Raw genomic sequence first — 15,129 nt, forward strand, 5'->3', positions numbered from 1 at the left:
GTTAACCCTTTACACCCCAACCATTTGTGACACAGTTGCCCTGTACAGATTAATAATCAGTCTGCTATGTTTTCAATTGATGGAACACAAAGCCTTTTTAAGGAACAGTGGCTTGAAACCTGGTTCCAGTAGATGGGAAGACTCTAGTTTTAAGCAACCTTGCTGTATCAAACCCCACATTTCCCCTGGCTTACCATGCAGTGACCTGACACCTAGTCCTGAAACCAAGTTCCAGATCGTGTTCCCTCTAGCTTTAGCTACAAGGGTTCATGGGACCCACATGTGGTGTGTAAAGGTTAATTAATAAGAATGGTTGCCATGCCCCTCTGGTTATAATGGTTGGTCCATTACTCAGGGTGCCATACCATGTCAAACAGCTACCCAGGGCATTGCAGGGAGCACATCTCAAGGTCAGTATTTCAATGGAGTCCTGATGCAGAGACACACACTGGAGATACTGATCCAGAGCTTCAAACTTGAGGAGTCCTAATGCAGGGACACACACTGGCGATATTGATCCAGAGCTTCAAACCTGAGATTCTGTCCAGGCAAAGCTGTGTCTGCAAAACATGAGAGCCAGGCTTAGCATCTCTCTAATAAAAACAATGTGTGTACAATAAGAATCAAGTCTGTCTCCCCTGCATTCATCCATTCAGAAAGGACCTGGGTGTGTTTAGTTGGGGTCCCAGAAAATCTCCATCCCTCCAAACCATTTGTGTTGTTGCACTGAAAATGCCATTACAACAATAATATAATATAATAGTTTACTAAATCTCTTCATTTATCAATTGTGTGTTCTTTACTCCTGTGAGTTGTGCTTGGAATTTGCAGACACCCCTTACAGACTCTGCTGCAGCCTCACCAAACACCAGTGAACCACCAAACACCTTAACAGACCCTGGTGCAGCCTCACCAAACACCAACAACCACCAAACACCTTAACAGACCCTGGTGCAGCCTCACCAAACACCAAACACCAACGAACCACCAAACACCTTAACAGACCCTGGTGCACCAAAACACCAACACCAACGAACCACCAAACACCTTAACAGACCCTGGTGCAGCCACCAAACACCTCACCAAACACCAACGAACCACCAAACACCTTAACAGACCCTGGTGCAGCTTCACCAAACACCAACAAACCACCAAACACCTTAACAGACCCTGGTGCAGCTTCACCAAACACCAATGAACCACCAAACACCTTAACAGACCCTGGTACAGCCCCACCAAACACCAACGAACCACCAAACACCTTAACAGACTGTGATGCAGCTTCACCAAACACCAAACACCAACGAACCACCAAACACCTTAACAGACCCTGGTACAGCCCCACAAACACCAAACCACCAAACACCTTAACAGACCCTGGTGCAGCCCAAACACCAATGAACCACTAAACACCTTAACAGACCCTGGTACAGCCCCATCAAACACCAACGAACCACCAAACACCTTAACAGACTGTGATGCAGCTTCACCAAACACCAATGAACCACCAAACACCTTAACAGACCCTGGTGCAGCTTCACCAAACACCAATGAACCACTAAACACCTTAACAGACCCTGGTACAGCCCCATCAAACACCAACGAACCACCAAACACCTTAACAGACCGTGATGCAGCTTCACCAAACACGAACAAACCACCAAACATCTTAACAGACCCTGCTGCAGCCTCACCAAACACCTAACACTCCTTGATGTACTTTCTTAACGAAACATCTCCCAGTACGGTAAATGAAAAAGGCAACAATTCAGGGAGGAATACAATCATTTGGTGTTATCGTTGTGGTCTAAATCAAGTAAAGGAACAACTCAGAACAACAATTTAACTGCAGCTGTTTTGTTTTTCCTTTTGGTGTTATACTATTGAAATAACCCTTACAGTTGTTTTCCACCTCTGACAATTTACATTTGCCTTTGCACCATTGACTTTGTAAGCACAGGGCACTGTTCTCACAAAGACAAAACTATGTGACAGAAACAAAATGAAACACAGAAACCATAAGAGCACAAGATGAAGCACGTCACACATTTCTTCCATTTCACACAAAGGGAATTTAAACCAGGGCTGTGTCCCACAGGCAGAGCAAAGTTGCTGAGCATGACTTCCTGTGCACAATATGCTCCTGTGAAAGAAGGAAATGAAACCCTGTATAAACAAACAGCAACTTTCAGAAGTTGTTTGTTAGTACTTTATTGGGTGTGTTTCTAGCTTAGGAGAAGAATCTTTGTTCATGATGTTTGAAGTAAATAGCATAGAGAATGTAGCCTGTGGTCCCTAAAGTTTTAAAATTAATCTTGAAAGACATTATTAGCTTCAGTCAGTGCCCTCTTCACTGCTCTCCCTGTCATTGCGAAGTTGAACTTTTCAATTCTAGATTATAGTCTATTAACACTACCATTCACTGGTTATTGTTAGTGTCAGCAGAACATAGGTACAACATAGCAGCACATAGCAGTAACTCTTTTATATAAGCTTTGATTTAATGGTTTGGTACCACCTGCTGACAATACACAGAACAACAGTACTTTAAAACTTTCTGCTCTTCTCAGCTTGACTTTTACACAACCCCACTCCCAGGCTCAGTTTCACTGTTTAATGGAGTTCAGTGAGTCCATGAATTAGTCATAGCCATAAGGAACGTTGTCATTTCCTATTGTACCTTGGTAAACACTGATTGTTTTTTCACATGTAAAAGTAACCAAAGCCTCTTCTACACATTGTTTTTCTCTGGATTTCAATAATATTTTCCAGCCATTCAAACATTAGCTCCTTATGGTAGTGACCAATTAGAAAACAATGTGTTTTCAAATACAATACAAATACAGTATCTGGCATGTGTGCCAACCTACAGCCAGTCACATTTATGCCATGCCATCAGTCCTTTTTCACTCGCTTATATCATAAATGCTGTGTTACAAAACACACAGCCTTTAAATAAATTCAGTATTTTAGTGCTGCTTCACAGCACACAATTTTGTGTATATTGGCTGTCCCGCTGACTCATTGGTTTTGCAAAGATGACATTTATTCTGCAATGTATCCCTGTTGCAAGTTAATTTTAGTTGTGATAGGAAAGACTTTTCTAGAAGGCTGTCAGTGCTTGGTTGACAGGTGATTCAATGCTCAAGACTGTGTAAATTATTGATGTTTCATATGGAAGCATCTTAAATGTGATGACTCTACAGGCCCTCAGTGGACCTGCCTTTATTGACTGTGTTATGGCAGGTGCTTTAGTTTTTATTGTTTTCAGTATTTCTTAAAGAATAGGACAAAGAGACCAATGCTTTATACAAACAGAACCCAGAAAGAAGAGGGACTAGAAAGAAGTAAAGCTCTAAAGTCCTGGGCTGCCTAAAAGTTCAAACATGAACCCTTGATAGCTGGCTGAAAGAGAAAAGGACCTGAAAGGCAAAACCTGGATCAAACTGAAGTTCAAACATCTCTTGATTCAAAACCTCACCTTGTTGTTAAATGCCAAAAGCAGGGTCACAAAATATTTGTTTAAAAGGAGAAAACAATATTTTTTATCTAAAATAAGAAGAGCTGGCTCTATATGTTCGTATTAATCATATCTGAACCTTACCTACAGTGTACAGTTCTAAGGAAACTGTAACAAATTGTATTCAGGGCAATTATGGATGATCACACCTGTACTATAGTGTTACTAAATAATAAATGCCAGCAAGCCTATTTATGTGAATCTGTTTAAGCTCGCTGTGTTGTGGAACTGGAATAGGGGTTTCAGTGCACTGCTTCTGCCCTGAGGGATCGTTTATCCAAGAAAAACAACTGTTTCATTTCCACTGTGACAAACTCACAAAACCACTGCCATGACCAAAGCAGAATTTGCATAGCGTATGAAGGGAGTAGATTCAGATGATTTATGTGTTCGGTTTCCCGCAGGCTATTTTTGAATAATTACACGAGACTTGAGAGAGGTTAGTGTAGGGCACACAACACCCAGTGGCGGAATGATCAAACTTCTTTCATTGACACTTCATCACAAAGACCATTTGCCTCAATTGTTACCATCCATTCTGGAATCTGGATTATCTCTCCATCTTCAAGTGCTTGTGTTTGCCATAGAGCTGAAGCCTGTGGGGACACACATCTTGTACAATAACTGCACTAGACAAGCAGCTGCTGTGGTATTTTTAAACACATGCAACTGGATCCCCCAAATACACTCACTGTGTACACGCAATGCTGTTCCAAATACACTGCGTGCGTGCAGTGCTGTGTGTCCTGTTGCTTCATATTGACTGGTCTGTTGCTGTTTATTTCATTGCTGAATTGTGTTTTTTTTGGGAAACCCTTCTGCTGCTCTGCCCTTCACACCCTGGAAAGCCCCCTTTCTATCTGAGAGTAGACAGCAGTGCTGTATACAGCATGCCTCTGCTATTGAACACACATTGCTCATATTTTTCCTAATTTTCTTGAGGAGCCCATAGTCATTTTTCTGGTACTTATACCAGGCATCTTCATAAGAGCCACATGATATAATTACAGCAATAATGAGACAAAATAAAAATGAAACTGCTATTTATCTGTTGACTTTTACTGTATTATCCTAACCCCAAAAGAACACTGGAAACTGCTGTTTATTCAGTAGATTTTTACACAGTATAAAAAGGCCATGTATAAAATAAATAAATAAATAGAAATGTGAAAAACAAAAGTCAACATTCTTAGAAAACAAAATTGTGCACTTCTTTCATAGCAGTGGAGCACTTGAGTAAGAGATATCAAGCTTTTTCTGTTTGCTTGTTTTGTTTTAGATACATTGCAGTTGTCATCAGCCTTCCAGATAAGGTTTTGGGTCTGGGAGTAACTTACCCTCTAATTTTAACACAGAGAGTAAAATGTATTTTCAGGGAATAAAATACAACATTACCTTGAAGTCACAAGTAGTCTTGATAAATCCTGTACAATCTTTAGTGGCAGTGGGGTAGGCATTAAAAATAGAGCCTTCCATTTTAACTGCAGTGTTACTTTGAACTCCTGTACAACCATATGTGTTCTACAAAGTCCTTTATCGGCTCAGCACATTTTTGTTGAGGTACAGTATCACACTGAATTATGTTGCTTTTATTTTAACATTAAGTTCTTAAACTCAGTGAACATGATAAAACTACAGTATAATGCCATGCAGGTAAATAAAATAAGGAAATGCATTAATAAGTTATAAAACAGTTTGTTTAATACTATAGACATCTTCTTTTAGCGGTTGCCTCCGACGATGGTTCTAGCTGGATTTGTAACTGGACTGGCTTCATGTAGTTTTAAATATTTCTTATTCTGTAATCACTACAAAGACAACATAGCTAGCCAGAAATTGGATAATGTTTGTTTGGTTGTTTTTTTTCTTGATTCCTAATAACTGAACGTTGTATTCTGAGAAATATAGTTGAAGTTAGGCTGCTTGTCATCATTTGTATTGAACCGATGCCCTCTGCTGTTTACTGTTGTTATTGCAGTTTGTTATTGTGAGTTCTGAGAGCATTTTTTCTTCAAATTGTTAACATTTTTCAACAATGGAGAAGAAACAAGTGAAGACTACTTGACCCAAATAAATATAGTCAGTAGTTTATTTCTCATTTGATAACATTATGGTGTGTTTTTTTTTCATTTCTGAGAAAACTGTGAAAATCACCAAACAAAACCCAACCTTGTCCATACAAAACTAAAACAGTGAGAAACTGTTACATTTTGAAGAGTGCCCAGTTCTCTTGTGTTTAGTGTTATTTAGTTGCTGCAGTGCCAGAAATTTACAGTAGGCGGCAGTGATTATATACTTTCACAGTGATACTGTACCAATACCATTTCCTAAGTACAAAAAAGTGATTTCTTATGTCATTTTATTTATTCTTTACATTTCACTTTGTTTCTCCGGAAATGAGACAGCAGAGTTGAAAGGTCACACTGTCACATGCCTTGAATGGAATGAGGAAAGCTTTTGAATCCTGGCCTGTAGGATTCTCCTTACATGTTCACAGCAAGTTAAGACAACCAAACCAGTTTCAAAATGATTCCATGCATAATGGACGCCCCGCTTCTCTCAATAGAATGAACATTCTATTACTCCCCAAACAATACCAAGTCACATTTCACAATCATATTGACAATAGATACATTGATCCCAATCACCTCTGACAAAAATACTAATCTTTCTCCAAGAGAGACTGGATTGATGTAATGTGCAGAAATATAAATGGTGCGCTTTCTAAACAACCACCATACATGAAACAAGAACAAAACAGTGATGTAGAAGAGGGAAATGCAGATGTAGTGGATTCTCAGAGCAGCTGCTCAGAGAGGAGAGCGCAGCGTTTGTATGCAGATGTAGTGGATTCTCAGACCAGCCTCTCAGAGAGGAGAGCACACCGTTTGTATGCAGATGTAGTGGATTCTCAGAGCAGCCTCTCAGAGAGCACAGCGTTTGTATACAGATGTAGTGGATTCTCAGAGCAGTCTCTCAGAGAGGAGAGCACAGCGTCTGTATGCAGATGTAGTGGATTCTCAGAGCAGCCTCTCAGAGAGGCGAGCACACTGTTTGTATGCAAATGTAATGGATTCTCAGAGCAGCCTCTCAGAGAGGAGAGCACAGCGTTTGTATACAGATGTAGTGGATTCTCAGAGCAGCCTCTCAGAGAGGAGAGCACAGTGTCTGTATGCAGATGTAGTGGATTCTCAGAGCAGCCTCTCAGAGAGGCGAGCACACTGTTTGTATGCAAATGTAGTGGATTCTCAGAGCAGCCTCTCAGAGAGGCGAGCACACTGTTTGTATGCAAATGTAGTGGATTCTCAGAGCAGCCTCTCAGAGAGCACAGCGTTTGTATACAGATGCAGTGGATTCTCAGAGCAGTCTCTCAGAGAGGAGAGCACACTGTTTGTATGCAGATGTAGTGGATTCTCAGAGCAGCCGCTCAGAGAGGAGGAGAGCACAGTGCTTGTATGCAGATGTACTGGATTCTCAGAACAGCCTCTCAGAAAGAGGAGAGAATTTTTTTTGTGAATTAGCTACATGTGTTGCTCATAGGCGAAATTTACACGGGGGACATGTCCCCCTCACTTTCATTATTTCAGACAGAATAATCTTTACGCATGTATCAGGTACAGACACTTCCACCCAACCCCCCCCCCCCACACACTTTTAAAAACAAAGTTACGCTACTATTGTTGCTATTTACAAAAATGTTGGTTGGTTTGTGGAGTTGGGAGTTACAGCCTGTGAGTGATTAAATAACTCAATTACTACCTAGAATAATTATAGTTTTTCCCAATTGTTTACACACGTTTGTTGAATTTTTGGCTCATTTTCCCAAAACTCTAAACACAAAACACAAAATGCAAAACTCTACAAATCTCTAGCAAAAGCCAACACTGCATTCAAAACTGTTTTATCTCTTTCCAAAATGTTTTTTTTGCATCAAAATGACACATGAATAGATCTGTCTACCAACCAGCAACACACTGATGTGCTCAACACAAAACACTACTATGAATATCCCATCAGTAGGTTTATGCCTTTTGCATTTTCAGTGTTACACTGTAGCCGGTTGTAAAAAATTGTCACAGTAATGTATACCTACTCAAATATATATAAATAAACACACACAAATGCAATACAGTAACAACAGTAACATTGTCATTTATTTCCAAAATGCAGTATTTTTGAACACCTGTGTTTTGTATGTAACACTTTCCATACCCAACAGGAGAAAACCAGGAAAAACATCCAGTAAGATAAAGGGTTTTCTGTACAAAAATAAAAAATGAAAGTGGCTCATTCTTTCAGAACTCTAAACACAAAAAGACAAAAACACATGTAAAATGTAAAACAAAAGCCCGCCTCCTATTTTGGTCTGGCCACAGCACCTCATTTACATCACAAACGATGTTGTCCCTGGCTAAACAGCGGGGAAAGAATCTTCTGGAGTGACGGATCCAGCCGCCGAAAGCCCCCACATCAACTTCTCCACATGCATCCTCCATTGCCTGGAGAAGAGGCATACATGGGAGGGGATGACGGTCATACACCTTCCATTGCCATGCCGAAAAAAACTCTTCAGTTGGGTTTAGGAATGGGGAATATGGTGGGAGGTATAGAACAATAAATTGTGGGTGGTCGATGAACCAGTTGCGGACCAGAGCAGCCCAGTGGAAACTCACGTTGTCCCAGATGACAACATACCTGGGCTGCTCTGGTCCACCCCTCTGCTCGGCTGGAATGAGGATGCCATGTAGTGTGTCCAGGAATGTGATGAGAAGGGCGGTGTTGTAGGGACCAAGGTTGGCATGGTGATGGAGGACGCCTTGCTGGCTAATGGCTGCGCACATGGTGATATTCCCTCCACGCTGTCCAGGGACATTCACAATGGCACGGTGGCCAATAATGTTCCGTCCCCATCCCCTTCTTTTGGCTAGGTTGAAGCGAGCTTCATCAATGTAAATATAAACGTGCTGAATTGCAGCGGCATCCAGCTCCAAGACTCTCTGAAACAGTCAACAAGACAATATGTGAAATAGACCAAGAGCAGTCAATATGGTGAGGCACAATACACTGGATTACAGTACTGTAATGTGTCTATACAGTGCTGATATGATAGTAAATTCACAGTATAGTACTTACTTGCACATATTCATAGCGCTGTTCTTTAACCCTCTCTGAGTTTTGCTCAAATGGCACCCTGTAGACCTGTTTCATCTGGATTTGGTTGCACTGTAATACACGGTCCAATGTAGACAAGCCCATCTGATGAATGTTATTGAATATTGTGTTGTCTGCAATTATGTGGTTCTGGATTTCTCGTAGTCTAATCGTATTGTTTGCCACCACCATGTTCACAATAGCAGTCTCCTGTTCTGGTGTGAACAGCCGATGTCTTCCACCATGGCCTGGCCGTCTCTCAGTTCTGCAGAAGATCCACAAATATGATATGATTGGTTACAGTAAGCTAAAATAATCTATTTTCTTTCAATATGAAATTACATTACTGTAACATTGACCAACAATCACTGAGTAACATAGGCCTACTGATATGTCGGACTGCAGTATACTACAGTATACATACATAAAGAGCATAGTGTAGATGGTAGGTAACTTACCGGTTCTCATTTCTGAATGTACGGATGATAGATGCAACCATGTAGCGGCTCAGGTTGGGCTGAACTCTCTGCCCAGCCTCCCTCATACTCAATCCATGGTTGAGCACATGGTCAACCAATGTGGCCCTGATCTCATCTGAGACAACTGTCCTTTCTCGTCCTCGTTCTCCTCTTCCTCCTCTTCCTCTCACTCCTTGACCTCTAGTTCTTGCTTCACCATTGACTTCCATTTTCCTCCAAAACAGGAGAGCTCATCTGTGACCTTTTCTAGTGCTAAAGCTCTGATTTCTAAGTGAACAATTCAGCAACTAATGTTTACACCTGTGAGGAGTGGGTCCTGCCAATTGATGTACACAGCTTGGCATTGTGATTGGCGTTGCTTTCCAAAGGGACTACAGAGACTTTAATTTTGAATGTTGTGCCTAATGTAGAGAACTGTGTGTAGTGTTTTGCAAAAAGTGTGATATAGAATTGGAAACTGAGCGTAAAGCAATAATTGTGCTTGCAATTTTGCAGACTTGGTTTAGGGATTTGGTACATGATTTTCAGGTTTCGGTGATTGCGTTTCAAGTTCCAATTTTAGTGTGTAAACAATTGGTAAAAACTGTAATGTATTCATGTGCACACATCACAGCCTTCTGAAGTCCCAATTTAAAGATGGAGCATTATTGTGAACAGGATGGCTTTGCAGGGGTGACGTCAGACCAGAAGAAGGACGAAGAACCACAAAGGTAGGGCGGTGAATCTGAGACACTACAATGTCCAGAGTTTTATTGTAAATAATAAATAAACAAAAGATTTAAACAAACAAAAGACACACAAAACAAAGGGTGCGCTGGCCAAACAAACAGACAGACAAAACAAACATGGACGAACCCAACAAGTACCGTGCTGGAGCTTCCAGCACGAAATAGCAATTGTAATTTAAATTTTGTTTAAATGTTGTTGAAGCTGACACCCTGGGATCCTTCAAGAAGCTGCTTGATGAGATTCTGGGATCAATAAGCTACTAACAACCAAAATGGGCCGAATGGCCTCCTCTCGTTTGTAAACTTTCTTATGTTCTTATGTACTCTCCTTCTCTCTCTCGTTTTCCACTCACGAACACACAACCCTGAGTGCGTGAAACATGCAGCTTTTATGCAGCTGTACCGAGACTTGATTGCTAATCAATCATTCAATTCGATTCTCGGTACAACTGCGCTTGAATTAATAAAAGTGCAATTCCTCGTGCTCACATATTATTTTACCTGCACGTGAAGTGCTGTGTAATTATTGTGCCTAAATACAAATATACATTTTAAACACTTGTGCCCAGACCGGCTCCTTCAGCCAAGGCAATCCTGGTCGCGGCCCGGCTGTCTCTGGGGGTGGTCTCCTGACCTTCTCCCCCTTCTTTGTAGCCAGCAGCCCCCCCTTGGGGGCCTCTGGCCCCCAAATTCCCTGCAGCGAAAGTGCTGCGGGGTGTGGGGGTCTCCTGACCCATACCCCCTTCTTCATAGCTGGCAGCTCCGCCTTCTGGGGCTCCGGCCACAGTATTTCCTGTGGAAACGCAGGGCTGACACTGACCCCCAGCAAAGCAGTTCCGGCTACCCCAGGCAACGGTAGCAGCAGTGGACCCTCGGGAGGCGACGGCAGCAGCAGCGAACCCTCGGGAGGCGACAGCAGCAGCGGCGGACCCTCGGGAGGCGACAGCAGCAGCAGCGGACCCTCGGGAGGTGACAGCAGCAGCGGCTGACCTTTGGGAGGCGACAGCAGCAGCAGCGGACCCTCGGGAGGCGACGGCAGCAGCGGCCTCGGGAGGCGACGGCAGCAGCGGCGGACCCTCGGGAGGCGACGGCAGCAGCGGCGGACCCTCGGGAGGCGACGGCAGCAGCGGCGGACCCTCGGGAGGCGACGGCAGCAGCGGCGGACCCTCGGGAGGTGACGGCAGCAGCGGCGGACCCTTGGGAGGTGACGGCAGCAGCGGCGGACCCTCGGGAGGCGACGGCAGCAGCAGCGGACCCTCGGGAAGCGATAGCAGCAGCGGCAGACCCTCGGGAGGCGACAGCAGCAGCAGCGGACCCTCGGGAAGCGATAGCAGCAGCGGCGGACCCTCGGGAGGCGACTAACTCGGGATGGGAGCCCGTGGCCATAGAGGCGGCAGCGGGAGCTCCACTTCTCCCTCATACCCCATAACCGGTAGCTCCCCAGGCGATGCGGAGCAGCGGGCAACCCAAGGTGATGCAGATGTGGCATCCTTGGGCGGAACCAGCAGGAATCCACTGCTGGTGGAGGTGGGAGCTGCAAGCAGTCCTCCCATTGCGGTGGCGGAAGCAGAGGCAGCTCCTGCTGCTCTGCTCCTGGCGGTGGTGATGTAGCCAGAGGTAGAGGCAGAGGCAGAGTGGAATCTCCTGGCAACTGAGGCAAGAACGGCATGTAGTCTCCTGGCGACAGAGGTGGGAGTGGCATGTAGTCTCCCCCTGGTGCAGCTCTCCCTCACTTGCGGGGTACTGGTGCGGCTCTCCCTCTAATCCCGGGAATCTAATCGTGGTGCCTGTGTCAGTGCTCGGCTGTGCAGGGAAGATGTTCTCAGGGGTTAGTGCTGGCTCTGTTGCGGCAGCTCATGGTTCTCTTCCCTGTGTGGTAGGGATGGAGGCAGAGACATCTCCTGCTCCTCTTCTCTTGAGGGTGGTGGTGAAACCAGCAGGTATTCTCTCTCTGCTAGTGGTGGTGGTGGAAATGACATGTAGTCCTCCCATAGTGGCGGATGTGGAACCAGCAGGCATTCACCCTCTGCTGGCGGAGGTGGGAACAGCAGGCACTCCTCCACTGTTCTCATCCTGGGCTGTGGATCTGAGGGCTTCACTTCCTTGGGCTACAGACACTCTGCATCCTTTCTCTTGGGCTGTGGAAGTTCGTGCTCCTGCCCATCAGGCTGTGGATGCAAAACCAGCAGGCATTCTCCCTCTGCTGGTGGAGAAGGCAGTGATGGCTCCTCTCCCTCTGGCGTTGGAGATGGCAGCAGCGGGGCTTTTCCCGATGGAGCTGGAGATAGCGGGAGCCCTGCAATATCTGCAATGTCTGGGAAGCACACTGGGAGGTGTTGCTTTTCCCAGGCTTCCCATCGCTCTCCATCTCTGGCCCACAGGAGGTTGATCACATCAGGGAGGGCCTCTTCAGCATTCCTCCTAGGCTCCAGCAGCCATCCCCAGATTCCCTCAGTAGAGAAGGCATTTGTTGGCCTCTGAGCCAGTGGGACCTCTCCCCCTGATGTCGGATGCTCAGGCTCCTCCATCTCCTGCCATGTGTGGCTCTGGCTGAGTGGGCGGTACCTGACCTCGCCACACAGGAAGCACCACCCTTCTTCATCCAGACAGGCGAGGCAAACATCCGGAGTGGTAGAGATGTGACATAACCTGGGCTGCTGTTGCTGCACCTCCTGCTGCTACTGTTGCTGCTGCTGCTTTCTCCTTTTTTTTTTCCTCAAACACAAACAAAAAAAAACACTCCTGGTCTGACGCTTGGCAGCGCTGTTGTCCCGTTTCTGTTTTATTATTGTAAATAATAAATAATAAATAAACAAAAGATTTAAACAAAACAAAAGACACAAAACAAAGGGTGCATTGGCCAAACAAACAGACAAACAAAACAAACGTGGACGAACCCAACAAGTACCGTGCTGGAACTTCCAGCACGAAATAACAATTGTTAATGCATTCTCCTTCTCTCTCCTGTTGACCCTGCTGACCCTCAGGCACGCCTTAGCAATTACTATTTCTCTCCTTTATTTTTCTCCACCCATTCTCCACTCACAAACACACAACCCCGAGTGCGTGAAAACATGTAGCTTTTATGCAGCTGTACCGAGACTCGATTACCAATCAATCATTCAATTGGAGTCTCGGTACAACTGCACGTGAATTAATAAAAGTTCAATTTCCTGTGCTTACATATTATTTTACCTGCACATGAAGTGCTGTGCAATCCTCGTGCATAAATACAAAAAATATATTTTAACACTTGTGCTCGTAACCCATATTTATATCCTGTGTATTTTGTACATAAACACCAACATTAACACACTACAGACAACATAAAACACTTAACAAACGTGGGACACTCCGCCACAATTATAAGTTAATTTTAAATTTAATTTGGCAATTTAACTTTTTAAAGCCTACGTTTGAAAATTATCAATCACACGAGGGGTGTTCTCAAACGATATTGCTGCCAACGGTTGTTTATGCCTTAGTGATGTCAAAGATTATTTTGTCTGAAAAAATACAATATGTTACAAACAAGTAAACAAAACATTGTATCCCTTGTATGTCTAATTAAAAGATCCAAAGACGTTCCTGCAGCAATCATTCAAAACAATACATTGTTGGCACAATGTTGTCATGTGTGTGGGAAATAGCTGTATTCAGTCGCTTCTTAGTCATGGAATTACGAAGCCATGACTTTAGTCTTCAAGAGCACAAAGCTCCACTCAGATCGAGCCTGGATACAGGATCAGATTCCTTAGGCCCCTGAGCATTGAACACTAGAGTGAGTGTGGCCCAGTGCCGATTTAATGAGAGGGATGAGAATTGCCCTTGAAATACATTTCTAGAAACATTGAGGGTTTCCCCACAATTGAAATACTTAAGATAAATACTGTTTTCTATTAAAATGACGCTTGTATGTATTGATATAAGAAAAGAATGTTTTTTAAAAAGTATTTGCAGCTTAAATCCACTTAAAATATGCAGATGTGCTTGTAGCTTGAACCTCAAACCACAGTATATTGACGATAATGTGAATAACACCAAGCTCCAGACAATGAGTTTCACACTTTAAATGTGTTCTTGTTTACAGGTAAGAACTCAACTTTACTATGATGAATACAATAATGTTCGTTATGGTAATTGTTTATGTATTACACTGAACAAAAATATAAAAGCAACATGTAAAGTGTTGGTCCCAAGTTTGGTGAGCTGAAATAAAAGATCCAAGAAATTTTCCATATGCACAAAAAGCTTATTTCTCATAAATTTTGTGCACAAATTTGTTTACATACCTGTTAGTGAGCATTTCTCCTTTGCTAAGATAATCCATCCACCTGACAGGTGTGGCTTATCAAGAAGCTGATTAAACAGCATGATCATTACACAGATGCACCTTGTGCTGGGTACAATAAAAGGCCACTCTAAAATGTGCAGTTTTGTCACACAACACAATGCCAAAGATGTCTCAAGTTTTGAGGGAGCATGCAATTTGCATACTGACTGCAGAAATGTCCACCAGAGCTGTTGCCAGAGAATTGAATGTTCATTTCTCTACCATAAGCCGCCTCCAACGTCGTTTTAGAGAATTTGGCAGTATGTCCAACCGACTTCACAACCGCAGACCATGTGTAACCACGCCAGCCCAGGACCTCCACATCTGGCTTCTTCACCTGTGGGATCGTCTGAGACCAGCCACTCGGACAGCTGATGAAACTGTGGGTTTGCACAACCGATGAATTTCTGCACAAACTGTCAGAAAATGTCTCACCAGGGTCTTGACCTGACTGCAGTTCGGCGTCGTAACCAACTTCAGTGGGCAATGCTCACCTTCGATGGCCACTGGCACGTTGGAGAAGTGTGATCTTCACGGATGAATCCCAGATTCAACTGTACTGGGCAGATGGCAGACAATGTGTATGGCGTCATGTGGGTGAGTGGTTTGCTGATGTCAACATTGTGAACAGAGTGCCCCATGGTGGCGGTGGGATTATGGTATGGGCAGGCATAAGCTACGGACAACGAACACAATTGCATTTTATCGATAGCAATTTGAATACCGTAACGAGATCCTGAGGCCCATTGTTGTGCCATTCACCTGCCGCCATTACCTCATGTTTCAGCATGATAATGCACTGCTCCATGTCGCAGGTATCTGTACACAATTCCTGGAAGCTGAAAATGTCCCAGTTCTTCCATGCCCTGCATACTCACCAAACATGTCACCCATTTAGCATGTTTGGGATGCTCTGGA

The sequence above is a fragment of the Polyodon spathula genome, chromosome 7 (assembly GCF_017654505.1).
Source record: "Polyodon spathula isolate WHYD16114869_AA chromosome 7, ASM1765450v1, whole genome shotgun sequence".
Lineage (NCBI taxonomy): Eukaryota > Metazoa > Chordata > Actinopteri > Acipenseriformes > Polyodontidae > Polyodon > Polyodon spathula.